We start from the raw sequence: 27,789 nt of genomic DNA, 5'->3' as shown, positions 1-27,789 counted from the left end.
AGATGTATCTATCTATCAGCAGCTACTGCTATTATAGCACTCATAGATGTATCTATCTATCAGCAGCTACTGATATTATAGCACTCATAGATGTATCTATCTATCAGCAGCTACTGACTAGAGTTCCACATTCGCGTCTATACACCTATCATTCAGCAGCTACTGCTATTATAGCACTCATAGATGTTGAGTCGAGTTCAACACCAAGTGAATGTTGGTTGCCATTTATTCATGACGTTCCATGAGCGGGAACGGATTTTATTGACCGCGAGCAAAAAAAAATAATATTTTTTTAGGGGCGGACGACTTTTATGGGGCGGGCGGCGATGATAAACAGGATTTTTTTTTTTAATCAGCCTAAATTTCAAGTGTCATAGCAAAGGGTATGAATACTTATGTCAACGTGATATTTCAGCTTTTTCTTTTTAATAAATTTGCAAAACTTTCTAAAATCCTGTTTTCTCTTTGTCATTATGGGGTATTGAGTGTAGATTGATGAGGAAAAAATGAATTTAAACGATTTCAGCACAAGGCTGCAACATAACAAAATGTGAAAAAAGTGAAGGGGTCTGAATACTTTCTGAATGCACTGTATATATAATTATAAACACGATTTGCCTGTGTGTATGTCCGCGTTTTATTCAGAGATGGCTGAACGGATCTTCATCAAACTTTCACAGGTTCATCAGTGAGTGCCTGGAAGTGTTTTAGACAAAAAACAAATGAAAAAAAAAAAGTTCGTTTTTTTGGAGTTAAAAAAGAAAGAAAAAAAAAGCGCTCGATTGTGCCGAAGCCTTTTTAAATGAATGACAGTTATATCCAAGTACACATTCACATAAATAAATACAAAACAATTACCAGACATTTGAATACAAATAAATCAAACAATTCCAGAAGTGTACGAATTTGGTCGTATGGCTTCTTCTTCTTCTTCCTGATCGGCATCACACTTAACTCAGAAACGTGAGCCACTCCCCTTCCTCTCCTGCCTCCCCCCTCTCCCCACCCTTCCCCCCTCCCCTTCCCCCCACGCCCCTCCCTCTACCTTCCCCTTCCCCCCCTCCCCTCCCCTTTAAGACATAAATTCTCTGTAAAAGAGCTTTCTTTTAGAGTAAAAGTAAAGTAAAAGTAAAAGTAAGTCTGACTGACTGATCCCCTTCCCCCTCCCCCTCCCCTCCCCCCCCCCCCCTAGCCCTCCCCTTTAAGATATGAATTCTCCATAAAAGAGCCTCCACTTCTGACTGCTCCCCTTCCCCCCTCCCCCCTCCCCTCCCCTTCCCCCCTCCCCCCTCCCCTCCCCTTCCCCCCTCCCCTCCCCTTCCCCCCTCCCCTCCCCTTCCCCTCCCCTTCCCCTCCCCTTCCCCTCCTCCCCACCCCTTACCTCCTCACTTCCCCTTCCCCCTCCGCACCCCTCCCCTTCCCTTCCCTCCCCTCCACCTCCCACTCCCCATCCACCTCCCCCCGTTCCCCTCCCCTTCACCGCCCGGCAACGCCGGGTACTTCTGCTAGTCTCTTATTATAATAGAGCAAGTGTATATGGTTATGTCGTTATGTTTATATGCGACGAAAGCGTCTTATTCTTCTTCTTCAAATAAAATGAACACACTCTTAATTACATTAAGACTGCTGAGACCCCTCAGACCTTTGACGACCCATTAATTCCCCAAAGACCCCAAAACACCGAAGACCCAAAACACACCGAAGACCCAAAAGACCCAAAACACCCCAAAAACCCAAAACACCCCAAATACCCCAAATACCCTTACAGGCCCAGAGGACACAAAAGACCCTGAAGACCCAAATGGCGCTGAAGACCTAGAAGACCCAAAATACTCCAAAGACCCAAAACACCCCAAATACCCAAAATACCCTTCAAGGCCCAGAGGACACAAAATACCCTGAAGACCCAAATGGCGCCGAAGACCGAGAAGACCCAAACTACCCTGAAGACCCAAAAGACCCAAACATACCCCTAAAGACCCAGAGGAAACAAAAGACCCTGAAAACACAAAAGTTCCTGAAGACACCGAAGACCCAAAATACCCCGAAAACCCAAAACACCCCAAAGACCCAAAATACCCTTAAAGGCCCAGAGGATTCAAAAGACCCTGAAGACCCAAATGGCCCTGAAGACCAAAAACACCATGAAGACACAAAAGCACCATGACACCGAAATGTTCAAAGATGCCTATCCCTCTGAAACGACGCGTGGTGAGGCGCGCGGAGCTCGCCGAGTCACGCTAGTATATACAGTAAAACTTCCTCCAACGCGGCTTCGAATTTACGCGCTGAATTAAATGCGTCAAAACCTCCCCAACGCGAGGGTGTGTTTCGCATTTACACGATCGTGGCTGGTGTTTTCCCAAAGATTTATATTATTCTTATTCCTTGTTACTGTACTGTACTTTACGTAACCCTTGTACAAACAAGGCAGGTGTTCTGAGGCTAAATACAAGGCTAAAAAGACCCCCTTGTGTGGACAAGGGTTAATTAATATTTAATTTATACATACGATTATACGAGTCGCCACCTGCCGTCATCGCTCCAGTTCGATTTTACATTCTGGATTAATTGCGACAAAAATGGCTGGGGTTTCCCCAAAGATTTTATTATTTTTCCTTATTCCTTAATACCTTGCTCAATTACTATTTAATTTATATACACGTGCGGCACGAGCTGCCACCTGTCGCCATCTCCGAACTTGCCGTCATCAAGAAGTTACGTCGATCATTATAGCTCCCAAAAGACCCAATTTGAACCAACCAGGCAAGAGGAGGAAAACGATGACCATGGAGGTCAAACTTGATATCCTGAATAACATCAGTTTCTGCTTCATCTTTGGCCAGGCAATATGGCGTGAATGAATCAACCATTAGGACGGTTCGGAAAACCGAAGATAAAATCCGGTCCAGCGTTCGTGCAGGAGCCTCCATCGCAACATCATACGTTAGCAGGAGAGACACCCTTGTTGAAAAAAATGGAGAAAATATTGAGTGTCTGGATCGAAGATCAGAACCAGAAAACGGCCCATTAATATAAAAAGAAAGGCCATCAGCATCTGCAATTACCTGAAGAAGGAAGCCCAACCTGATGAAGAAACAGAAGAAACTGAGTCTTCTCCAGCACCATCATCATCATTTCAAGCCAGCAGGGGCTGGTTTGACAAATTTAAAATTACATATAACCTCCATAATGTCAAGCTGACTAGAGAGGCTGCTTCTGCTGATGTAGAAGCAGCTACCGAATACCCGAAAAAGGTTCAGAAGCTGATCGAGGAGAAAGGTTATCTGCCAGAACACGTCTTCAATGCAGATGAGACAGGTCTATTCTGGAAGAAAATGCCCAATAGGACCTGGATTTCCAAAAAAGAACGAACTGCCTCAGGAGTTAAAGCTGCAAAAGACAGATTCACCCTTCTCTTTTGTAGCAATGCTGCTGGGGACTTCAAATGCAGGCCAATACCTCCAACAACCACCTCACAATAAGATGAATTATTTTGCAATAATACAGTACTATTATGATACTTATTTTAATGTATATTTAATTTCAATAATGCTGCACCATTCCATACAAAGAAACATGTAAAAAAGAAAAAGCAAGAAAGGCTGTTTTAGGGTCAGTTTTTTGGGAGCCTGGAACATATCCCCAATTTCCCCATACGCTTAATGATTCCTCCAACGCGAATTCCTCCAACACGAGGTTATCCCAGAACGTATCCCCCACGTTGGAGGAAGTTTTACTATATATATATATAGTAAAGATTTGCGGTTGGGAGTGCAAGAATGATTCATAATGAGTTCTCCAACCTCTTAAATACAATTTTTTTTCCCTCGACGTTTCAATCAACAACACGTGGTACGTGCATCTGGTCACTTTCCTCAGGGGTAAAATAAATAAAAAACCTTGATTTCCCTCCCATTTAAATGCTAATGAGGGGGTGGGCTATGCTGGATGACCAATCACAAAGCAGTGTTTTCAAAATCTCATGCACAGCAGCCAATCCGATCACAGGGTTAACCACCCAATGGTAAGGCATGATGGTAATGTTAATGGCATTATTGTGGTGATTTTTACTCCAATCAGTAATGATCACGTGTCATGACCCACAGGGGGAAGAGGCTGGACGCTGATATGGACTAGACTAGAGGTACACACACTCGCCTCTAAGCTGTCTCACCTGGGTTTGAAATCCCGACCCAGATATAAACCGTCATCCTGGTGTTTCACAGGCAGTGCGATTCATCAATGGGTGTGCAAGATCCCATGATGTCTTTCGTGAAGAGTAGGCGAGTTATCGCCAGCACCATGGCAAAATCACATATTCCTGCCCTAACTACTGCTGGGAATGCAATGACAAAGAACAACAACCCAGTATAAGCCTTAACTAGAAACATCCTTGGCTACACAGACACTTTTTAAGAGTTTTGTCCATCTCAATCAAATTTATATGCATTACATTTCTCTCCAATTGGTATCCAATAGCATTTCTACCAATTAACAAGTTAACTGCATTTCATATACTAGGGCATGCCCGTACTATATATATATCTAAAATTATATCCCCCCCCCCCTCTATTTACATGAAATGGTTTGGTCCATTCGCAAAGCCAGAAACGACCACAGAACCCCCCCCCCCCCCCCTCTATTTACATGAAATGGTTTGGTCCAAAGCGAACGGCTTGCGAGTACGGTGACAATCCCCCGTTCCCCCCCCCCCCCCCTCTATTTACATGAAATGGTTTGGTCCAAAGCGAACGGCTTGCGGAGTTTGGTAAAGAAATCGCCATAGCGTGCACAAACGCGCAGGAAAGCGAAAGAATCGCAAATTAGTTTTAATTAGTTTTAAAACATAGTTTAACGCCAACATAGCGGCAACATAGTTTTCCAACGTGAAATAAATGAATACGCTCTCAAATGTGCCGTCCGAGGCAGAGTCTGTTCGCCAGGTTCGGCACACGTGATAGCTCGCTGCTCTCTGATTGGTTGAATCGTTTTTTGGACATAGCTCGGTAACTACTTGTCCGATTAATATGAAACCTTGAAAAGGCACATCCTCGGGTCCCCAGCAATATACCTGGCAAGTTTAAAGTATATCGGACCCGTGGTTGTCGAGAAACAGCGGTCACAGACATACATACAGACATACAAACACACAGAGATTACCGGAATTATAGATAGACTAGGGCATGCCCGTACTATATATATGCCCGTACTATATATATATCTAAAATTATATCCCCCCCCCTCTATTTACATGAAATGGTTTGGTCCATTCGCAACGCCAAAGCGAACGGCGAACGGCTTGCGAGTACAGTGACAATCCCCCCCCCCCCTCTATTTACATGAAATGGTTTGGTCCATTCGCAACGACCACAGAACCCCCCCCCCCCCCCTCTATTTACATGAAATGGTTTGGTCCATTCGCAACGCCAAAGCGAACGGCGAACGGCTAAATCGCCATAGCTCGGTAAGTACTTGTCCGATTAATTTCAAACCTTGAAAAGGCACATCCTCGGGTCCCCAGCAATATACCTGGCAAGTTTCAAGTATATCGGACCGGTAGTTGTCGAGAAACAGCGGTCGTATACACACATACACACATACACACACACATACACACAGAGATTAATGGAATTATAGATAGATGAAAAGTGATTAAGAAATTAAATGTTACAAGCAGAACACCATCGCCTTCTCTGATCGTTGCCTTCTTCTTGCACCTCGTCACCAAGTTCCTCTAAGACGAAGCAATTCCATTCTCCAACTCCTGGCTCTTTCGAGGACATCGACCTGTTCGCCACCGACTCGACGTCCATCGATCTCGTCCTCAAGTCAATGGAGGAGGTCGTGTGTGTGACTTGGCGGTTAAAGCAACTTTCGATACGCTCCGAAAAGGCGAAAGACAAATGAGGCCGAAGAAGAAGAGAGTAGGTGTGTCGCTTAGCAAAAGCCCCAAAACGAGTGATCATGAAGTAAAATATTACGTACTATTTGTAAATGTAACATTAAAATATTACAATCACATATATCAAGAGTACTTAAAATATTAAATAAATAAAAAACTCGTTTTGGATGAAATATATTATATAAAGAAATTAATGCGTTTTGAATGCTTGCAACGGTACCCGCCCTATGGGCGGAGCGTAAATTGGGAGGCCCAAATGAAAAGGCAAAATATTAGAAATTGAAGGCTTTTTTATTTTAAACGATTCATATAAACATCCGTTGAATCATATCACACGCAAATCATCAAAATCTAAACAGTACATGGCGGCCATTTTGAAAAAAGATTGAATTCTGCAAAACAGAAGCGGCCGCTACACGTCCTTCTCAGTCGCACGTTTATGTGTGAAGAGTGCGCGCCGAATCTGTAACACGGAAGCGGCCGCTACACCTGTTTCTCAGTCGCTTTGCACACGCTGCCATGTTACTTCGGAGCCGCATGTTTATATAGGAAGAGTTCGTCAGGAGTCGATCTACTCTCTCCTGGTACGTAGAATAAACAGTATTTGTAGAATTTCAACAAAAGCCACATCGCTGTTCATATCGGTAAATATTATTCCATAGTGTTTGGAAAAACTGGAAAATTGGAAAACTTGGAAAACTTGGAAAAACAATATGGCCTATTTTACTCCCAGGGGTCCCAGGAATACCTACCCAAAATATCGTTGCGATCGGTTGAGCCGTTTTTGCGGTACCTTCGAACAGACGGACGGACATTTGGTGAATTATAGTAAGATGACTCCGCTGTGTGTGCCCTGAACCTGGAGAGTGTGTGTGGGGGCAAAGCATGGAAAGAACAGAGGGTGCAAGCCAAGAAAGGATAGGGTAGAAGACAGAGAGACCACCAACCTACTTCTGATGGCGAAGTGATAGAACCGCAGACTCATTGCTGGAGATTCAAATAATCTTGAAAGCCTTGGTGTCCACTGCGTCAAACTGAGCAAGATATGAGGCAGGGGAGCCATTCCATAGGGGAGAGCAGTACTCCATCAAGCTGCTGATGATAATCTTGTCAGTGTATGAGAGTTCAGGTGTGCCAAGGAAGGACTTTGTATGAAGACACCGAGTCAACGACTAGCTTTGGAGGCCAACTTTAAAATGTGGTTTTCCCAAGAAAGATCATGTCTGTTAGTGAGACCCAGGAGTTAGAATGACTGTACTTACTCAAGAGGATTGTTGAGAAAGTAGATGGGACGGTTTGTCAGATGGTCCGCTTAGAGAGAGATAATGAGAATGTGAGATTTGTCAGGCATATGCGTAGTTTGACTTCTCGATTTGGGGAGGCAGGAGCTTAATATTAATAATGGGTTTGACTTCCGAAATTACCGTTTGTTAGTACGTGTAGTTACATTGTACATGAAACCACAAATACAGTTTATGTTCATTATTTAATTACCCTTGTCTTTTGTTTTAGCCTAATTTTTTAGCCCGTCCCAAGCACTGCATGTGTGTGTGTGTGTGTGTGTGTATATGTTTGTATATGTGTGTATGTGTGTGTGTGTTTGTGTGTGTGTGTGTGTGTGTGTGTGTGTGTATATGTTTGTATATGTGTGTATGTGTGTGTGTGTTTGTGTGTGTGTGTGTGTGTGTGTGTGTGTGTGTGTGTGTGTGTATGTTTGTGTGTGTGTGTGTGTGTGTGTGTGTGTGTATATGTTTGTATATGTGTGTGTGTGTGTGTGTGTGTGTGTGTGTGTGTGTGTGTGTGTGTGTGTGTGTGTGTGTGTGTGTGTGTGTGTGTGTGTGTGTGTATGTATGTGTGTGTATGTATGTGTGTGTGTGTGTATGTATGTATGTATGTATGTATGTGTGTGTATGTATGTGTGTGTATGTGTGTATGTATGTGAGTGTGTGTGTGTGTGTGTGTGTGTGTGTGTGTGTGTGTGTGTGTGTGTGTGTGTGTGTGTGTATGTGAGTGTGTATGTGTGTATATGTGTGTTTGTGAGTGTGTATGTGTGTTTATGTGTGTGTATGTGTATATATGTGTGTATGTGTATATATGCGTGCCTGCGTCCGGGCCGTAACCTTTTTTACCATTTGAGTTTTGTCATCAAATTTTCACCAAAGCTTTATTATGAGAATATGAAGAAGGCAAATTAATAAGTTTGGTCGAAAGGTCAAAGGTCAGTATCACATAAAATTGTAAATTTTCATCAGATCGCCTTGAAATTTTAAGAATTTGCAAGTTGAGTCACAGAATTGGTTCACCAATCGAAAGCTATAAACTGATTTTTTTTTTTATATATATATATCTAAAGATGAAAGGTCAATGCTGCATAAAATCATCAATTTTCATTTTGTATTTAAAAAAAAAACTTTTCATTATTTTGAGCAAGCAGAAATAGAAGAGGACGGCGTCTCAATACAAACGGATGCGAACGGGCTTTGCATTTTCAGATGCTTTCTAGTTTGACATGTTTACCAGCTACCACCAATATTACTATTAGCATAACAACAAATTCTTAAATAAAAAAGGAAATCGAGTACTTGATGAATCACGTCTCCCTGGTGATAAACATACATAAACATTGTCTTAATATAAATACTGTTCTTACCTGAATGACTAAAGCAGGTACAATCGTTTTTCCCTTCGTTTAGCGTAAACGTCCACAATGTCCTCTGGAATCAGCTTCACAGTTAAATCGCCTTCTATGTGAAGAAGAGTCAGTGAAGAAAATCTTTCATTTTCCATGGTTGAGCACAAACAGTTTCTAATCCGTCTCATTGCAGAAAAGTTTCGTTCCGAAGTGACTTCATTTGTGAAAAATCACAGATTTCAAAGTTGTTAATCTGATTTGAAAAAGGACGCAGCCAATCACATCACTCGATGCAAATACCGTGGTATCTGCCGTGGCTGGAGGAAGAAATCCACACACTTTGTAAACGACTGAAAAAAAATTAAGGTGGGGGCATTGCCCCCCCCCCCCTCCCGCCCCTCTCCCCAAACTTCCCCGGTGTTGAAAGACATATTCCAGATGTTTGACCATCTTGTGATTTTGTCAAGATGTGAAGAGACAGAAGAGGCCGCAGCGTGCCTGTCTGAAGGATGAGGGATGTCACAGCACAGGGTGGAGTCATCACCAAATACATTAAGGGGATTTTCCAGAGAGTCAGAGAGATCATTTATGAAGATCAGGAATAGGACTGGCCCAGACTGCCTTGGGGCACCCCTGCCTTGACAGCGAGAGGAGATGAAAGGATGCCATTAAGTGCCACATTTTGGCTACGAGAGTAGAATTAAGTAAGCCATGTGTGGAGTTGGTCTTGGATGCCATAGGCAGAGAATTTGGAGAGTAGGTCAGGATGTCACAGACTGTATCAAAAACATGACATATGTCTCCAGAGAGAAGGCCCTGATCTCATGTCTGGCATTGAGGGCCTCCAACCATTGTTGGGTGAGTAGAAGCAGTATGTCCAAGGTGGAGTGACCTGTCCAGAATCTAAATTGATGATCTGAGATGAGGTTTCTGGAGAAAAGGAAGGATTTCACATCAACTGCGATGATGGATTCCATGACATTGCTAATGATTGGAAGTAAGCTGATTGGTCTGTAGTTAAGGGGATCCGTTTTTGCACCTTGTTATGTATTGCAGTGATGTTGACTGATCTACCTTGTATTATTCAACTAACATTGGAAGAGTAGGAAATTATATAAATGCTATGTAGACATTAATTATTTTCTGGGTATTATTAATCACTTCGATTAAAAACCTAGAGGTGCAACCTTTGACAACAGGATTTCCTTTTAATATTGTATTATTAATGTTTCCGTGTGTATAAAATTGACTCGGACCATTACTAATACAGATTTACTTTCAATACTTAATATTTACCTTTACTAATTATGCTTAACTAAAGTCATTTAATACCTCGTATCCATGCGTACCTGTTAATATTTCGCTTTACTGATCATGGATGGTCAGGATATATTATATAAAAGCCACGTCAATAAATCACAATCAATGGAATTCATTTCTGCAATTGCATTTGTTCAAAGTGATTTTTAAGATGCCATCAGACCCTTTCATATCTTTCTGGCAAGACCATTTTATCTCCTGGACAGAAGCGGCACTTACCCAGGGCCCATTGCCCTCAGGGCCCACAGTGCATGTCACAGTGAGATAGAAAGAGGGAGAGAGAGAGAGAGTGAGAGGGAGAGAGAGTGAGAGTGAGAGTGAGAGAGAGTGAGAGGGAGAGAGAGTGAGAGGGAGAGAGAGAGAGGGAGTGAGACTTTTGTGCCCTTTTATTATAAGAAATACAAGCCATTTCACAAAGCGGTTGTAAGCAAAGCAACCAGTTTAAAGAAACATTTTGTAAGGATCATGAATTCACCAAAAGGAGCAAAGGATATTTAAAGGAAACCAGCAAGTATAAAAATTTTACAAACAAAACCACAAACAATTTTTAAAGGAAATGCTCATGCAAGAGCTATGACCACATCAAGAGCAAATTAAACGTTTAATTAAATTAAGCGAAACATTGAGAGAGGGAGAGAGAGAGGGAGAAAGGGAGAGAGAGAGAGGGAGAGAGAGAGGTAGGGAGAGACTTGACTTTTGTGTCCTTTTATTATAAAAGTATAAAACCAAAGTATTCCAACTCCACTTCACATACAAATCACAACCTCATTTCCAATGCATTTGCACAAAACACCCCCCATGATGCCCCATAACTCTTCAAACACAAGAAGGTTCCCCATGTTTACATGATAAGCATGTTCGAGCTTTATACGTGCTGACACCATCCCGATGAAACAAAAAAGTGCATTTTCATTTTTTCCACTACCTAATCTGGCTTTTCTGGTTTTATAAATTGCAAGCTTAGCAATTCCAAGCAAAAAATTCAAAAGAAAAATCACAGAGTTTTTCCTAGTATTACATGCAAGTCCATAAACAAAGATTGTAACAGAAAAAAACAATTTTGAATTTACAAAAGATTCGGCTCAGATACAGAAACAGAGATGACAATCTCTTGCACTCAATAAACGCATGATACAAATGTTCAACATTACCACAAAAAGGACATAAATTAGACACAGCAGGGTTAAACTTCTGAACTAACACCTGTGTGGCCAGGGCGTGATGGACCAGTCTCCAATTTAGGTCTTCTGTACGTCCAACAGTAGGACTCCTGTACATTTCATCCCAATTTGGAGTGAGAAATGCTCCTGCAGGTAAAGACTCTTTCCACTTGTTCCTTAAGGGTGCTGCACAGCCCGGTAAGCACACCTCCAGACAAATTCTATACATTGCCCTTTTTCCCATGATGTGGAACACACTGGATTCTTCGCTGTGAGAGGAAAACACACCATGTTGTTCCTGGGCAGTGACTGAGAGTTCAGGGAAGGTTAAACGAAAGTCTACTTCTTCATTTACCCCATTCCACCCAATGTTTAAATCTAAAAAAGTCTGGGATACAATCTTTATGACCCTGCTCACTATTCTAATTGAACGCAAGCCAATTTTTCCAGAAACAGTGCTGGCAGACAACCATCGCTTTAAGGATAGCTCCATAAGATCTCGCACTTTATTAATCCCATTGTTCGTAAAATGTTCCATAAAAGCTCGGCTGGTAGATACTTCAGCGAATAGTGAGTTTTGGAACAATGGCTCATGCACAAACCTCCTGGGATCATAAGAGATCTCCAACCGCTGCACTCCTAGAGCTTGCCAGGCGTTCAGGAGAGACCGATGAAATGCAGGGAGCCGAGCTCTGTCGACCTGTTTCAAGTCCATAAGGAAAAGTTCCCGGTCATAGTCCATTCCACCTACTTGCCTGAGCAACGTATTCGTGAGAGGACGCCAGGGCACAACCTCGCTATACAGCAGACGTTTTATTGTCATTAGCCGAAAAGCCATTATTCGACTAGAGATGTGCACCAGGTTTTGACCACCTGAATTACGTGGTCTACACAGCACATCTGGCTTAAGCCAGTGGTGGCCTCCCCAGAAGAAGTCAACTAGACCCCTCTGAATGTTGGTGATCAGAGCTTGAGGAGGCTGGAGTGCTATGATCTTATGCCATACGATTGGAAGCACCAGGTTGTTTATTATCATTACCCGTGCCTTAAGTGACAAGATATGGAGCATCCCTTTCCACTTTGATAGTTTCTGCTTAATGTTATCTAAGAAACCATCCCAGTTTTTCTTCATATAGCTTGCAGTTCCCAAATGGATGCCTAAGTATTTAAACCCAGCCGTTTTCCATAACATTCCTCCTGGAAGAGTTGGGGGAACCATATGTGAAGCCTGTGACCCCGATAGGGTATCTGGGTACAGAGAAAGAGCTACACTTTTGTTCCAATTTACTCTTGCTGATGAAGCAAGTTCAAATTTGGCAAAACACCGGGATAGCTCAAAAACATCTTCCTGGTTTTTAACCACAACACACAGGTCATCTGCATATGCTGATGTAACAATTTTGGAATTGTTTGACAAGGACAAACCAGATAAAGTGGTACGAAGGAGAGCCAGTAAGGGTTCGATGGACAGTGTGTACAACATGCCTGACAGTGGACAGCCCTGACGGATGCCACGCTGAAAGGGGAAAGGACGACACAGACTATTATTTACTTTTAGCAGGCATGATACATTGTTGTATAAAAGTTTTATGCAAGAAATGAATTTTTCTCCAAATCCTGCTTTCGTAAGAACTGCAAACAAAAAAGAGTGATCCACACTGTCAAAAGCTTTCTCCTGGTCAAGGAGTAATAACCCAAAAGCATGCGACGCAGTTTGACCGATAGTAATCAAGTCTCGAACCAAGAAAATACTGTCATACATGGATCGTTCAGGTATGCAATACGTTTGGTCATTCCCAACTAAGAACGAGATGACCTTTTTGAGACGCATTGCAAGCATTTTTGACACAATCTTGTAATCAGTATTTAACAATGACACAGGCCGCCAGTTTGTAATCTGCTGCAAATCCCCTTTCTTGGGAAGAAGACATAAGACAGCTCTTCTGCAGCTCAAGGGCAATTCCCCCTGATTTAGGCTCTCGTGAAAAATCTCAATTAAAGCAGGACCCAGAACATTCCAAAAAACTTTGTAAAATTCAGCAGGAAGTCCGTCAATTCCGGGGGCCTTGCCATCTTCGAGTTGTTTCACTGCTGTTGTGAGCTCCTCCAGAGAAATGTCACATTCCAGTTGGAGTTGCTGCTCTTCAGAAAGAGATGGGAGAAGTTCAATTATCTCATTTGCCATCGTTTTATCCACCGTTCTTGGAGTAAACAAGTTTGAGTAAAACTCTTGCAGTGAATGTTTAATGTCACTTTGGCGAGTCAGAACACCGTCGGGAGAGCGTAGACTCTGAATCTGCCGAGAAGTGTTGGCAGCCTTCTGCATTTTGAAGAAATCTTTGTTTGGAGTCTCGAGGTGTATTATGCTCATCCGCAGGTGAATCATTGCTGCCGCCGCACGCTCTTTGACCAGTTCGGCCAGCAGGGTCTTTTTTTCTATCAGCTGCTGATATTGGTCACTTCCCCAAGATGTTCCAGCTTCTTGTTCATATTTAAGTACATCTGCTTTTAGAGCACTTATCAACCCAGACGTATTACTAGTGGCATACGAGCAATATTGTTGGCAGAAAATCCGAATATGTGACTTGGTACAGTCCCACCACTGTCGCATATTGACATAGGAACACTTTTTCTTTTCTAATCCTTCCCATACCAGTCTGAAGGCATTTTTAAAATGTTCATCTTGTAACAATTTTACATTGAAATTCCAGTGTGCACTCTTACAGCAATGACCAGGTAACATACAATCCATTGCAATCATATGGTGATCAGAAAAGCCAGATGGAGTTATACATGTTCTCTTAACCAGATTCACCATTCCTTGGTTCACTTACAATCTGTCCAGTCGACCCATGGTTAACTGGTTTTTTGCACAGCACACCCATGTATATTGACGGGTGTTTGGATTTTGTAATCGCCATACATCTCTAAGTTTGTATTTTTTCACAAGTTGTGCCAAGGACTTTGCACTGGGTGGATGTGGCTCAGGAGTGTTCCTGTCCAGTCGAGGGTTGAGTGTGCAATTATAGTCTCCCCCCATACAAATTAAACAAGTCAAATCAACAGTGCTTAAACAATCCGCTAATTTTGGAAGAAATAGAGCCCTTTCAGCGCTGTCACTGGGGCAATACACATTAATAATGCTAACCTTTTGATTGCTGCTAATAAAATCCACCACCATCAAGAAACCCTTACAAATCTCTCTATAGTGAATCTCGGATGGTTGAAGGCGAGGATGCAAGATTATTGCCACCCCCGCTTTAGCTTCTTCAACCGCACTGGAGAAAACATGGCACCCTTTAAACATTCTGCGCCACTCGACTTCACAAGATTCGTTAATGTGTGTCTCTTGTAACATGAAAATATCAATCTTTTCTTTCTCAAATAGTTGTAACACCTCCAGACGCCGCATACAGCTGCGGCCTCCGTTTATGTTGAGAGACGTTACCTTCATTTATTCTTTATCAATTTTCCTCCTCTTGGAGTTCTTTTCCTGCCTTAGTGGCACACTTTCTCAACCGCTGAAATTGAGGTTCTGATATCCCAACTTGCTGGGGTTCACGAATCATGTTTCTAGTAGTTTTTAGAAAAGCATGTAGGTTTGGGAAATAATCCTGAATTCTGACATTCCTTTTCCTGAAGGATTCATCGAGGAATTTTTTAACTTCATCTTCTGTAACTACAGTGTCCCCATCCCCATCCTCTTGGGCACAAAACCCACTACCTGACGAGGTAGAGTAGGGTTCATCAAAATCAAACGCATCATCTTTGTCATTCTCTTCCTGATGCAAACTTATTTCTGAGGCACAAATCTCCCCAGGATCAGAAACATGGATATCGTTTTCATTCATGTTTAGCTGCTCATCGTCATATGCAGCTTCCTTCTTATCATCCCTTTTATTTTGTTCGAAACGTGTAGGCTTACAGGTTTCCTCTGAGGGGCTGTCCAACTTATCTGTTTTATCATTACACCTGGCCATCCCTGCGCCCACCTCTGTGACCATTACATTAATGTCATGTAAGACATCAGGGTTATCAATATCCCCACTTGTGTCCTCCTGAGATGCGCGAGGATTCTCGATGTCTATATCACACTCAGAACCCTCAAACAGTTCGGCAAGTGGTGCAAACGAATTGCTTAGATTTAAACCCGGTGCCGGTTCAGTTTGCAATCCCACACAGGTATTCTCTACACAAGCTCCATCTTGCAAGCTCGGCGACACGTTTGACACAACAAGTACCTTACTTTGCACTGTGCTTGCATCCTTCACGACGGGACATGAACGTTTATGTCCTTTTTTACGAACCACTGTGGCGAACCCTTCCATATTGTCATCCGTACAGTCCTGTACAGTAGGAGAGGGATCAACCACGTTTGTCACACCAGCAGGTAGGGAGGAGTGGTCTGTTTCCTGTTCACCCATTGGTTGTGGGGAGGGGTCTACCATTCCACGTATCTCAGTAGGTGAGGGGGAGGAGTCAACTGTTTCCCGATCACCATTAGGTCGTGGGGAGGAGTCTACCATATCATCCGCCCCATTAGGTGGGGAGGGAGGAGAATCTGCAATCACCTGGTCTCGATTTTCTAATGGTCTCACCAAACCGGGACAGGAACTCTTTACGTGTCCGTAAGCTCCACACCCGTAGCACGTCATGACGTCCGTGGAGGCATACATTCTATAAGTATGGCCATTAATCTTTGCATGCAAAACTACATTGAGCTTTTGCACATTTTCGGGCAATATCATGTAAACGACCCTTTTAAAAGTCATCACGTGTCGAAATTCACCCCTTGCCGAGTGTATCGGCACCATTGTCACTTTTGATACGATCGTACCGAACTTGCTCAATTGAGCACACAAGTCCTCACCTTTAACAAAGGGAGGGGCATTAGACACATTGACCCTCACCGCAGGTGTATCTAATGGGGAAACCACTAGAAACATGTCGGGTTCTATGAGAAGGCCTTGCTCCACAACGGAGTTCACCATGTGCACCTCCGATACAAACACAACAACTTTCTTGTTCATTCGAGAGGCTGCACGGATATTATGTGAGCCGACGCTTTTTCCAATTGCTAGAAGCACTTGCTCCATCTTTACCTCACTCGGAGGGTCGCACACCAGCCCATGCTTGCGAGTGAGCGACTCGTACATGCTATTCCTCAAACAATCGTTTGCCATAGCGAACGTAAATTAAATAAATAAAGGGTGAGAAACAAAAAAAAAAGATACCAACCACTAGCAACACCGGCAAGTGGAGGTAAAAACCAAAAACTAATGGACTAGGTCCAAGAACCGTTTAGAGCAGCGAAACACCGCTGCCTGGACTAGGAAAAACACGGCAAAATGGAGGCCAGGCCTCAAACCCGGAGGTTCGAAAAGAGGCAACCGAACACCACCTACCGTGTGCGCTCTCTCCCTCTCTCTTGTCTCAACAATGAAAGGACACACAGGGGAAACTTTACAAGTATAAACAAGGACACAAGGGAGCGAAATGGGGGATAAGAAAACCAACCAACACGACAGAGAACTCACAGCTCAACATGCACAGCCACCATGCTGCCACACCCACGCATGACTCACCAACGACCAGCAGGAGCGCACGAGAGAGAGAGAGAGAGAGAGAGAGAGGGAGAGAGAGGGAGAGAGAGGGAGAGAGAGCGAGAGAGAGAGACAGAGAGAGATAGAGAGAGAGAGAGACAGAGAGATTTTCATTCCTTTTTTGAAGGAAAAACCTTTTCCACCAATGCAGACAGGTAAAAAACAGAAATATTTACAGGTCATGAGAGCATTTCTACAAATACAGACAGTGAGAAAAAGAAAACCATGGTTACAAATCAATACAGACAGCAAATAAAGTTGATATATACAGTCATAAAAGGTACCATTTCGAAGCATTTCACATTACACCAAATAAGAGAGCAATGCTATATTACAAGTTTAATGCAAGGACTCCGTCAGTTAAACTGCACAAGGAACGCCGAACACACCATCGTTTCTGGAAGTCCCCACAGTTATCAAAAGACAATTCCAGGTTCAGCCGAGACGACACCAATGACCTAAGAAAGACTACAGCGTCATCCACTGGAACAACACTGTTCCGGATTTTCCTTTTCCTGGACACATATATAGCAAGTTTTGCCTCAGAAATTAAAAAGTTGGCTAAAAAACATTCATGCCTACATCTGGGTTTAATACTAAAACCAAATATAAAAACACAGTGTGTAAAAACCAACCCCAACCCTTGAATGACATGCGATAAAACAGTAAAAAGTGGTGTCAATCTTGGGCATCCAACAAAGGCATGAAAAAGAGTTTCCTGGGCATCACAAAAAGGGCACTTTTCAAGGACATGTGGACACATTCGGTGTATCAAAACATTTGAGGGTAAAATGTGATGTGCCAATCGCCACTGCAAGTCTCTGGAGCGTTTGGCAATGGGTACCTTGTACATAACAAGCCAGTTGATCGAAGTAGCATGAGTAGTCTGGAGCATTCTCCTCCAGTGCGCTTGTGGTTCTGCAGGTCTATCAGAAACAAGGGTTTTGACACACATGCCATAAACAGAGGATTTTTCCATCAACTTAAAGGAGGTGAAACCTTGAAAAAGAAGCAAAAGCTCTGGAAAGGGGTGTTGGGATGAGAGAGGGCCAGCTTCCACCTGTGGAGCCCATTTTAGCTTGGTTTGCTTGAAAAAGCGCAGAATCACAGAGAATATCCTCCCAATGACCCGAATGGACCTAACTCCAGTGGCAACAGCGACGTCAGCAGCTGGTTTCCACTTGTAAGGAGGAGGGGTTCTAAAATCTTTAACCTTGGTGCATCCAGCATCAATAAACTTTTGCATAAAAGTACGATCACTGCAGACCCCTTCAAAAATGGGGTTTAAAAAAATTGGCTCGTTTAAGAACATTTCAAGGGAATAATTACTGTTATCACGGCGAACGGTAACCGCCTGCCATGCCTCCAGCACACTCCTGTAGAACAGGGGGACTGATGCCATATCGACTTTCTTGCTGCCAATAAGGAACAGCTCCTGATCGTAGCCAAGTCTCCCTGCCTGCCGAAGCAGGCAGTGAGCCAATGCCTTCCACGGGACGTCAGTGTACAGCAGTCGACGAAGCGACAGGAGGCGAAAAGCCATAACTTTACTGGTAATGGCAATCAGACCCTGTCCTCCTTCAGCAACAGGTAGGTTTAACACACCAGGTTTGAGCCAGTGCTTCCCCCCCCCCAAAAGAAGTCAATAAAAATAGATTGCAGTTTTTTAAGAATAAAATCCGGGGGCTGCAGTGCCATAAAAACGTGCCAAAGCATCGATGCTGCAAGGTTATTTATAATGAGGGTTCGGCCCCGATAGGAGAGTTGGAGAGCAAACCCTTCCATTTTAGCAGCCGCCTCTCAGTTTTAATTATGAGAGATTCCCAGTTTCTCAAAATGAAGTTTTCGGTACCAAGAAAGACACCAAGGTAAAGAACGCCATCCCATGCCCATTCGAGTTGCTCCGGCAGAGTCGGAGGAGTGGCGCCATTTTGCGGACCAAGGTAGAGAGCTCTGCTCTTTTTCCAATTCACTTTTGCTGAACTTGCCAAACTGAATTCATGGACGCATTGGACCAAGGCCAAGACGTCCTCATCCGAGTGAACGATTGCACAAAGATCGTCTGCATAAGCAATCACCTTGAACGGGTTCGCAGTTGGTTGAGGAACGAAACCGGGAAGACGTGCACGCAAAAGAACGAGCAAAGGCTCAATCGCGAGGGAGTACAGGAGGCCAGAAAGAGGGCAACCTTGACGAATGCCTCTACTAGCCGGGAAAGGCTGACATAAAATGTTGTTAGCTTTTGCTAAACTAAAAATGTTATTATACAGTAGCTGTACGTGAGAGATAAAAAAAATTCACCAAAACCAAACCCCCGTAAAACAGAGAAGAGATAAAAGTGATCGATGGCATCGAAGGCCTTTTCTTGATCGAGGAACACCAGACCAACATTTCTTTGTTCGAGAGAGCAGATATCAATCATGTCACGTACAATAAAGATACTGTCGTGAATTGACCTTTTAGGGACACAGTAAGATTGATCTGGGTGTATGATCTCCCCAATCACGACTCTGAGCCGGTTGGTGAGAGCCTTGGAAAAGATTTTATAATCCACGCATAGCAAGGATATCGGACGCCAATTTTCCACCCGATGCAGATCTCCCTTCTTGGGTATTAGGGCAAGCACCACTCTACGGCAGCTGAGTGGCAGTTGGTTGAGTCGTAAACTGTCAGAAAATATTTCCAACAGTTCCGTCCCAAAGAGGTCCCAGAAAGCTTTGTAGAACTCTACGGGGAGTCCATCCAAGCCAGAGGCTTTTCCATTCGGCAAGGCTTGTAGTGCAACAAACAGTTCCTCCATAGTTATCTTTCTGTCCAGCTCTTGACGTGCAGTAGCTGACAAGGTGGGCAAGGACGCGGTTAAAGAATGCACCATTTCGTCATCAATGTCTTTCCTACAATACAGATCAGAGAAGTAATCTTTAACCAGGGTTCTAATGCCCTTGTGATCCTTTATCATATTGCCCTGCACAGTCCGTAACAAGGTGAGCTGCTCGCTACCCTTTGAAGTGTGTTCAAGTCGAAAGAAGAAACTAGAAGGCACGTCCAGATGACGCAAATTCTCCACACGGAGACGAACCATGGCACCTCTAGCTTGTTTTACACATAGCCGGTTGAGAATAGCTTTCTTTTTGGCCAATGAAAGATTCGTTTCCATTGTGTTGGAAGGTGACAGATGGCTTTGCAAAGCTAAAATTTCTTTTTCAATAACACTTTTAAAGAGAGACTCATCTTTTGTACAAAATAATCTATACTGCTGACAAAAGGTTTTAATTTGTGCCTTAGCATTATCCCACCATTGATTGAGGGAAGAAAAAGAAGGTTTCCGCAAAAGCAGTGTACCCCAGAAAGCCCGGAAGGCTTTAAGGAAAGCTTGATCCTCTAAAAGGTCCACATTAAAAATCCAATGTGCAGCTCCATAGTTCCGTATCGGAGAGAGAAGAGAAAAGGTGACCATGTGATGATCGGAGAAACCGATTGGTAAAATTTGCACATTGCCCATCATGTTAAGAAAGTTACTATTTATGTAAACACGATCTAGCCGAGCGAAGGAAAGCCGACCGTCAAGACAGCGACACCATGTTTACTGGCGTATGAGGGGGTTGTGAAGTCTCCACGCATCAACGAAAGAGAATTTAGATAAAACCCTTGCCAGTGGGATGGTACTAGCTGGATGAGGTTCTTTACCGTTCCGGTCCATGGCAGAGTCTAGAGTACAATTAAAATCCCCACTCAAGCAAACAAGATTATTAAAATCTACATGAGTGAGTGATGTTTCTAACTGTGTGAAAAAGGTGACCCTGTCAGTGCTGTCACTGGGTGAGTAGACATTAAAAAGTGTGTGCCTGTAACCATTGAAGGTGAAAGACACAGAAATTAGATACCCCTTAATTATGTCTTCAAAAACAATGTCAGTTTGGAGGAAAAAAGAAGATGAGAAGAATATAGCTACCCCGGCTCTAGGGCAAGCCAAGCTACTGAAAAACCATTGGCCGTTCATCAACCTTCGCCATTGGCTTTCGCACGAAGGACTGCATCTCGTCTCCTGTAAAAGCATGACATCAATATGCTTTTCCTCAGTGAGTAATTTCACCTGGGTCTTGCGCAATGGGGACCGCCCCCCATTGATATTCAAGGTAGCTATAGAAAAGGTCATGTGAAGAAGAAGGGGAAGGGGTTATATAGCGGAAGGTTGGTCTACTTGTAGCTCTTCCTTCGCTTTGACGATGTACTTCTTGCGGCGGTATACTTCTCGTTCCCCAACTCCGAACTGGCTGGACTTCAGGACGAGATATTTCGCGGATGTTATGAAGATTTTTAGGTCTGGAAAGAAATCTTTCACCTTTACTCGCCTCTTCCGAAAAGTGTCTTTCAGGAATTTTAGAATTTCTGCAGGTGTGATGCCCGGGTCACCCTCCGGCCCATGAGACAACAACAATTCGTTCCAAGCCTCGATGCTGATGCCAGACGTGAGGGATGAGGCTCCATCGGAGTCATAGTCCAATTGATCGGCGTGAGTCTCACCCTCTAACGATAAGGCAGGCGCCGGTGCAGCAGATGCTGTGTGTGCCACCCCCTGAATGTCTGCAGGTTTTGGACACGTCTGCAAATCAGACAATGATGCAACAGGTGTTGCGAGATTCACCTCTTCATGACCCGCTATGGTCATGCAACGCTCCGGAATTATATGAGGCGTTTCAACGACAGAACTTGTATATGTCTTGAGGGCACAGCCTGGGACATCCTGAGGCACAACCTCCTCAGGTGCGCCATGCCTGGCTGATACAGAAACTGCGCATTCCATGTCTGCGCAGCCCAGGACATTCTGAGGCACGACCTCCTCAGGTGCCTCACGCCCCGCACAGACAAAGACTGTACATTCTATGTCAGCACAACCCGGGGCATTCTGAGGCACGACCTCTTCAGGTGCCTCACACCCCGCACACACAGAAACTGTGCATTCCATGTCCGCACAGCCCAGGCCATTCTGAGGCACGACCTCCTCAGGTTCCTCACGCCCCGAAGAGGCGGAGGCTAAAATGGGCTCTGTAGGTCCATTATTGTCATCACAAGCAGCTCTTTCACTCTGATTCATTAATTCTTTATCATCATCAGGAGTTAGAGATGCAAATCTATTGTGTAAGGCTATGCCGGTAACACAAGGAGCCACCTCAGTGAGGGGTCCATTGTCGCTTCCAGTCAACACAATCTTTTTTGAATCCCTCGTTGCTGCTTCGTCATTAACGTTCGGCCGTTTGTGCTTCTTCCGAGCAGTAACAACAGTGAAACCTTCATCATTCACGGGGGAATCCCTCACTGCTGCTGTCGATGTCGACGGCTGATTGTCCACAGCATTACCAGGTGCCGCCTGTTTAGGCGTGCCCACGGGGACAGTTACCTTCGTACAGGTATCTCTCGCTGCTGCCGCCGATGTGGATGGCTGATCGTCCACAGCATTACCAGGTTCTGCCTGCTCGGTTGTTCTCACGGGGACAGTTACCTTCGTGCAGGCACCTTTAACATGTCCGTGTTGCCCGCAAATGAAACAGGTCGTCGTTTCGGTCGACACATATATTTGATAGTTATGACCATTGAGCGACAGCGTCATGGTCGCATTAAGCATCTGAGCGTTGTCTTTGAGGATAATATAACAATGACGCCGGAAGGTCATGATGTGTCGGAGCGAGGCGTCTGCTCGAAGTCGCAGGGGGATCATGGATATCCGGGACACGACGGTGCCGAAACGATTAAGCGAAGAGACAATGTGCTCGCTTTTTATAAACGGCGGTAAGTTCGACAAAATGATTCGGACCGCCGGTGTGTCCATCGGACTAACACTTATATAAATGCCCTGGGATAAGGACAAACCGTGTTCCACCACCTCATTAACGAGGTGTTCCTTTGATACAAAAACCACAATTCTGTGGTTCATCCTGGAGGCAGCGAGGACATTATCCAGGCCGACAATGTTACCAATACTGGTTACCACGTCCTCGACACTCACTCCGTCAGGCGGGCAAGCAATAAGCCCGTGTTTGCGAGTCAATGACTCATACCTGCTATTGTGCAAACGAACGTTCGCCATAGCTAAAAATAAATGAAACTAAAGAAACGATTTCGAAATCTATCTATAATTCCAGTAATCTCTGTATGTCTGTGACCGCTGTTTCTCGACAACCACGGGTCCGATATACTTTAAACTTGCCAGGTATATTGCTGGGGACCCGAGGATGTGCCTTTTCAAGGTTTCATATTAATCGGAGAAGTAGTTACCGAGCTATGTCCAAAAAACGATTCAACCAATCAGAGAGCAGCGAGCTATCACGTGTGCCGAACGTGGCGAACAGACTCTGCCTCGGACGGCACATTTGAGAGCGTATTCATTTATTTCACGTTGGCAAACAACTAATTAAAACTAATTTGCGATTCATTCGCTTTCCTGCGCGTTTGTGCACGCTATGGCGATTTCTTTACCAAACTCCGCAAGCCGTTCGCTTTGGACCAAACCATTTCATGTAAATAGAGGGGGGGGGGGGGGATTGTCACCGTACTCGCAAGCCGTTCACTTTGGACCAAACCATTTCATGTAAATAGAGGGGGGGGATTGTCACCGTACTCGCAAGCCGTTCGCTTTGGACCAAACCATTTCATGTAAATAGAGGGGGGGGATTGTCACTGTACTCGCAAGCCGTTCGCTTTGGACCAAACCATTTCATGTAAATAGAGGGGGGGGGGATATAATTTTAGATATATATATAGTACGGGCATGCCCTAGTAAAAAATAAAAGAGAACCTATCGCGAGCAAAACCTGCAGGCGAAGGTAAAATGAAAAGAAATAGAATAAGGGAGCCGATAAACGACGATGATGAAGAACACGGCAAGCAGAGCACAGGCCCGAAGAACACAAGGTTCTTTAGAACTCGCACCAAACTCACCGTGCGCGCTCTCTTTCTCTCTCTTGTCTCAACAAAGAAGGAAAACACGGGGAAAACTTCACAAGCATGTACAAGGACACAGAGGGAGTGAAATGGGGGATGGGAAAGGCAACAACACAACACAGTACTCACAGCTCCTCACACACAGCAGCCATGATTGCCGCAGCCATGATTGCCACACCCATGCATGACTCACCAACGACCAGCAGGGGGCGAGAGAGAGAGAGAGAGAGAGAGTGAGTGAGACGGAGAGAGAGTGAGAGGGAGTGAGAGAGAGAGAGAGAGTGAGACTTTGACTTTTTAGTCCTTTTATTACAATAATATAAAAGTAACAATATACACGTTTTGCAATGAAATCAATAATGCCAACAAAAGGAAAAAAGAAAAAAAGGAAGAGGCACCCAATGATCATGAAATAAGAAACAATCAGTATCTCACAACAGTATTCTAAATTCGTTTTCTTTAACCTCACAAAACCCACCAACACACCAAGTATCAACAAAGTTTTGAAAATTTCCAGCCTCGTTGGAAAGGGTGAACTCCAGTTTCAATCTTGCTGAGACTAATGCCTTAAAAGACAACATGATATTGCAGTGCTCTATCGGTTTGCCAGATAGTTTGTCTTTTCTTGTCAAATAAACAGCAAGTTTCGCAGTTGCTATTAGGAAACTAAACAGTTTAGATGCAGGATTCTGTTTAGGAGCAAAACCAAAGACGAAATTTCTCAAAGAAAAAGTAACATGCATTTCATGTGTAATGTAATTCAACCAATGAAACAAAGGAAATAATCGGATACAGTCTATGAATGCATGAAACAAGTCCTCATTGACTGTACAGAAAGGACAACAAACAGATACAGGAGAAAAATGTCTAATAAACGTGTTGGAGGGAACAATCCAGTGGGCCAAACGCCACTGGAGATCACCTGTTCTTTTGGATGTGGGCTCACTATACATGGCTTCCCAGATAGGTTCGGAGGGGGGTCTTCCGGGTAACAATCCTTTCCATCGGGTAACTCCATTTAACGAAGGGTTCCCATTTAACAGCTTGAGGCACATCTTGTAGATGCCCTTGCTGTCCATTGTCTGGAAAAGCTTTGACCCATCGCTAACAGGGGGCAAATCATTTTGAATGGGTTCAACAATCAATTTAGGCACTGTCGGCTCATTTAGATCTTCTTCTGTACCTCGAGTCCAAGTTAGGCCAAGTTGCCGTCCCACCTGAATCATTTTCCTCAAAATTTTTGCAATCATCCTATGGGACCAAATCCCTGTCAGATCGGCGATTTCACTTACGGATTTCCAACCATACCCTGAGTCATGTCGGAGATGCCGCACCTTCACGATACCAGCTGCTATAAAGTGTTGGCAAAAATCTCGACTCTTTGGAATGTCGGGAAAGAGAGGGTTATAGAACAAAGGCTCGTGTGCCAGCATTTTCGTTACATATGTGTCCGCCTGACGACTCACAGAAAGGCTCTGCCAGGCATTTAAGAGGCTTTGGTAAAAAGCAGGGAGAACCGATGTGTCGACATGTTGGAGGGTCATTTGAAAAAGTTCAAACCCGTACCCGAGCCTACCCGCTCGCTGCAGTACAAGGCGTGCAGGGAGCCGGCCTGGCAGATGTTCCATATAGAGGAGACGTTGAATGGACCGCAGCCGGAAGGCCATTAGGCGGGCTTTGATGTCGACGAGGTTGTGGCCACCCTCAGCCGAGGGGCGACATATCACATCGGGTCGTAGCCAGTGGTAGCCTCCCCAGAAGAAGTCCACCAGTTTGCCTTGGAGTGCTTTGAGTAGGGCCTCCGGCGGTTGCAGGCAGATGAACCTATGCCACAACATTGTGGCAACTAAGTTGTTGATCACTAGCACACGGCCCTTGAAGGACAAATGAGGTAAAACCCTTTTCCATCGGTTCAATCTTTCTCCCACTTGCTCAATTACCCCGTCCCAATTTCTCTGAGCATACTGTGGGGAACCAAGGAATATGCCCAAGTACTTAATTCCCTCACTTCCCCACAGCAACCCTGCGGGGAAGGATGGGGGCGGCTGTGGTACAGGCTGAAGAAGGTTGCGATAAAGGGAGGGTATCCATAACGTCTTGCTCTTGTTCCAATTGATTTTTAAAGAGGAGGCAGCGTGAAACTTTGATAGGCACTCAACAAGGATATCAATATCATCCTTATCTTTTACAAAGATGCAGACGTCATCCGCATAAGCACATAGGGTTAGCGGTGCACTCATGGGAGAAAGTGCTATTCCAGAAATCTTCTTTCTCAGTAGATTGAGAAGAGGCTCTAAAGAAAGAGCAAACAATAAACCAGAGACTGGGCACCCTTGCCGTACCCCTCTCCGAACCTTGATGGGGGGAGCCAGCACATTATTAATCTTAATTAAACTAAATACATCTGTGTATAGCAAGGAAATGTAGGAACGAAAGTTTGCTCCGAGGCCGCATGCCTGTAACACATGATGCATAAACTTATGGTCGATACTGTCAAATGCCTTTTCAAGATCAAGCGACATCATTCCAAAGTCTTCTTTAACACGGTTACCATCAATGAGATCTCTGATTAAAGAAATATTATCATGGATGGATCTTCCAGGAACACAGTAACTCTGTTCTGGCAGTACTAGATCGCCAATAACCTTTTTTAGTCGATTAGCTAGTACTTTTGAAAAAAGCTTGTAGTCCGTGCACAGCAGGGAGATCGATCGCCAGTTCACCAAAAGTCGGGGATCTTCAGTTTTCGGGAGCAAGCACACTACGGCTCTTCTTAGACTCAGCGGCATTATACCAGTCTGTATAGAAGTGTCCAAAACATTCAGCAACTCAGGGCCTAAAAGGTCCCAAAATGTCAGAAAGAATTCGGGAGGTAGACCGTCAATACCCGGAGCTTTCCATGAATCCATGGCAGCAAGAGCACAGGTTAGCTCAAGGAGGGTGATTGGTAGGTCAAGCTCCAACCGTTGAGCCTCAGTTAGGGAGGGGAGGCGAGAGGTTAAATCCATCATTGTATCATTACAAACAGTCTGCTCCTCAAAAAGTTTTGTATAGAATTCAATAATGTTTAGTCTAACATCATCCTCATTGACAACAACGTTGCCTCTTGAGTCCAAAACAGAAGAGATTAGCCGTGATGGCTTGCTTAAGGATTCTAAATGAAAGAAAGACTTGTTTGGGGTGTCTGATAATTTTACATTCTGTATTCTAAGTCTAATTAATGTACCGGCTGCTTTCTCTTGAACTAACTCCCTTAAAAGAGCTTTCTTTACAAGCAATAACCGATAATTGGCGTCATTGTTTTCATGAGCCAATTTACTCTCCAATTGTAGAATATCCAATTCCAACCGGGCCATTGTAAAGTGCTTGTCGTTTGTGCTGTGTGATTGGAAACATTGACAAAAAACCCGAATTTGAGATTTCATGTTATCCCACCATATGCTGGATGAAGAAAAGGAAGATTTCTTTGCTATTAGACTTGCCCAGAAAACACGAAAGGCTTCTTTAAACATACCATCTTCTAGAAGTCTAACATTAAACTTCCAATAAGCGCTCCTATTTGCGGGTTGAGGAAAGGAAAGGTTTAGGGTTACCATATGATGGTCTGAAAACACAGAAGGAAAAAGATTTGAAGAAACCGCAGTATTTTTAAAGGGTACGTTGATGTACCATCTGTCAAGCCTTGCCAAGGATACTCGACTATTGGCGCATCGACACCAGGTGTACTGGGATGTGTTTGGGTGGTGCAACCGCCAAACATCAACGAAGCCCATTGTGCTAAAAAAATTGGATAAGTGTACATGGGACTCAGGATGGGGTTCGACAGAGTTTCTGTCAACCGATGGGTCGAAGGTGCAATTGAAATCACCTCCGACACACACACAATGATCAAAATCAACCGATCTTAAGTGATTTATCATTGAGGTGAAGAAGGACTTACGCTCTACGCTATCACTTGGCGCATACACATTAAAAATGGTGTAATGGAAGTTATGGCTTACTAGTTTGAGAGAGCTAAGACGACCATTTATTACCTCCTGAAAATGGCATGACTCACACACGAGGCCTGGCTTCAGCACGAAGCCGATTCCAGCAGATGAAGCTGATAAATTGCTGAAATAGCATTGGCTCTTAAAAAGTTGATGCCAGTTATGTTCCACATTTGGTGTGATGTGAGTTTCTTGAAGTAAGATCACATCCACCTTTTTCCGTTGAAATATGTTTTTTACT

The sequence above is a fragment of the Myxine glutinosa genome, chromosome 11, assembly GCF_964187855.1.
Source record: "Myxine glutinosa chromosome 11, kmMyxGlut1.1, whole genome shotgun sequence".
Taxonomy (NCBI): Eukaryota; Metazoa; Chordata; class Myxini; order Myxiniformes; family Myxinidae; genus Myxine; species Myxine glutinosa.
The sequence above is the reverse complement of the archived record's forward strand: the minus strand, read 5'-3'. Positions refer to the sequence as shown.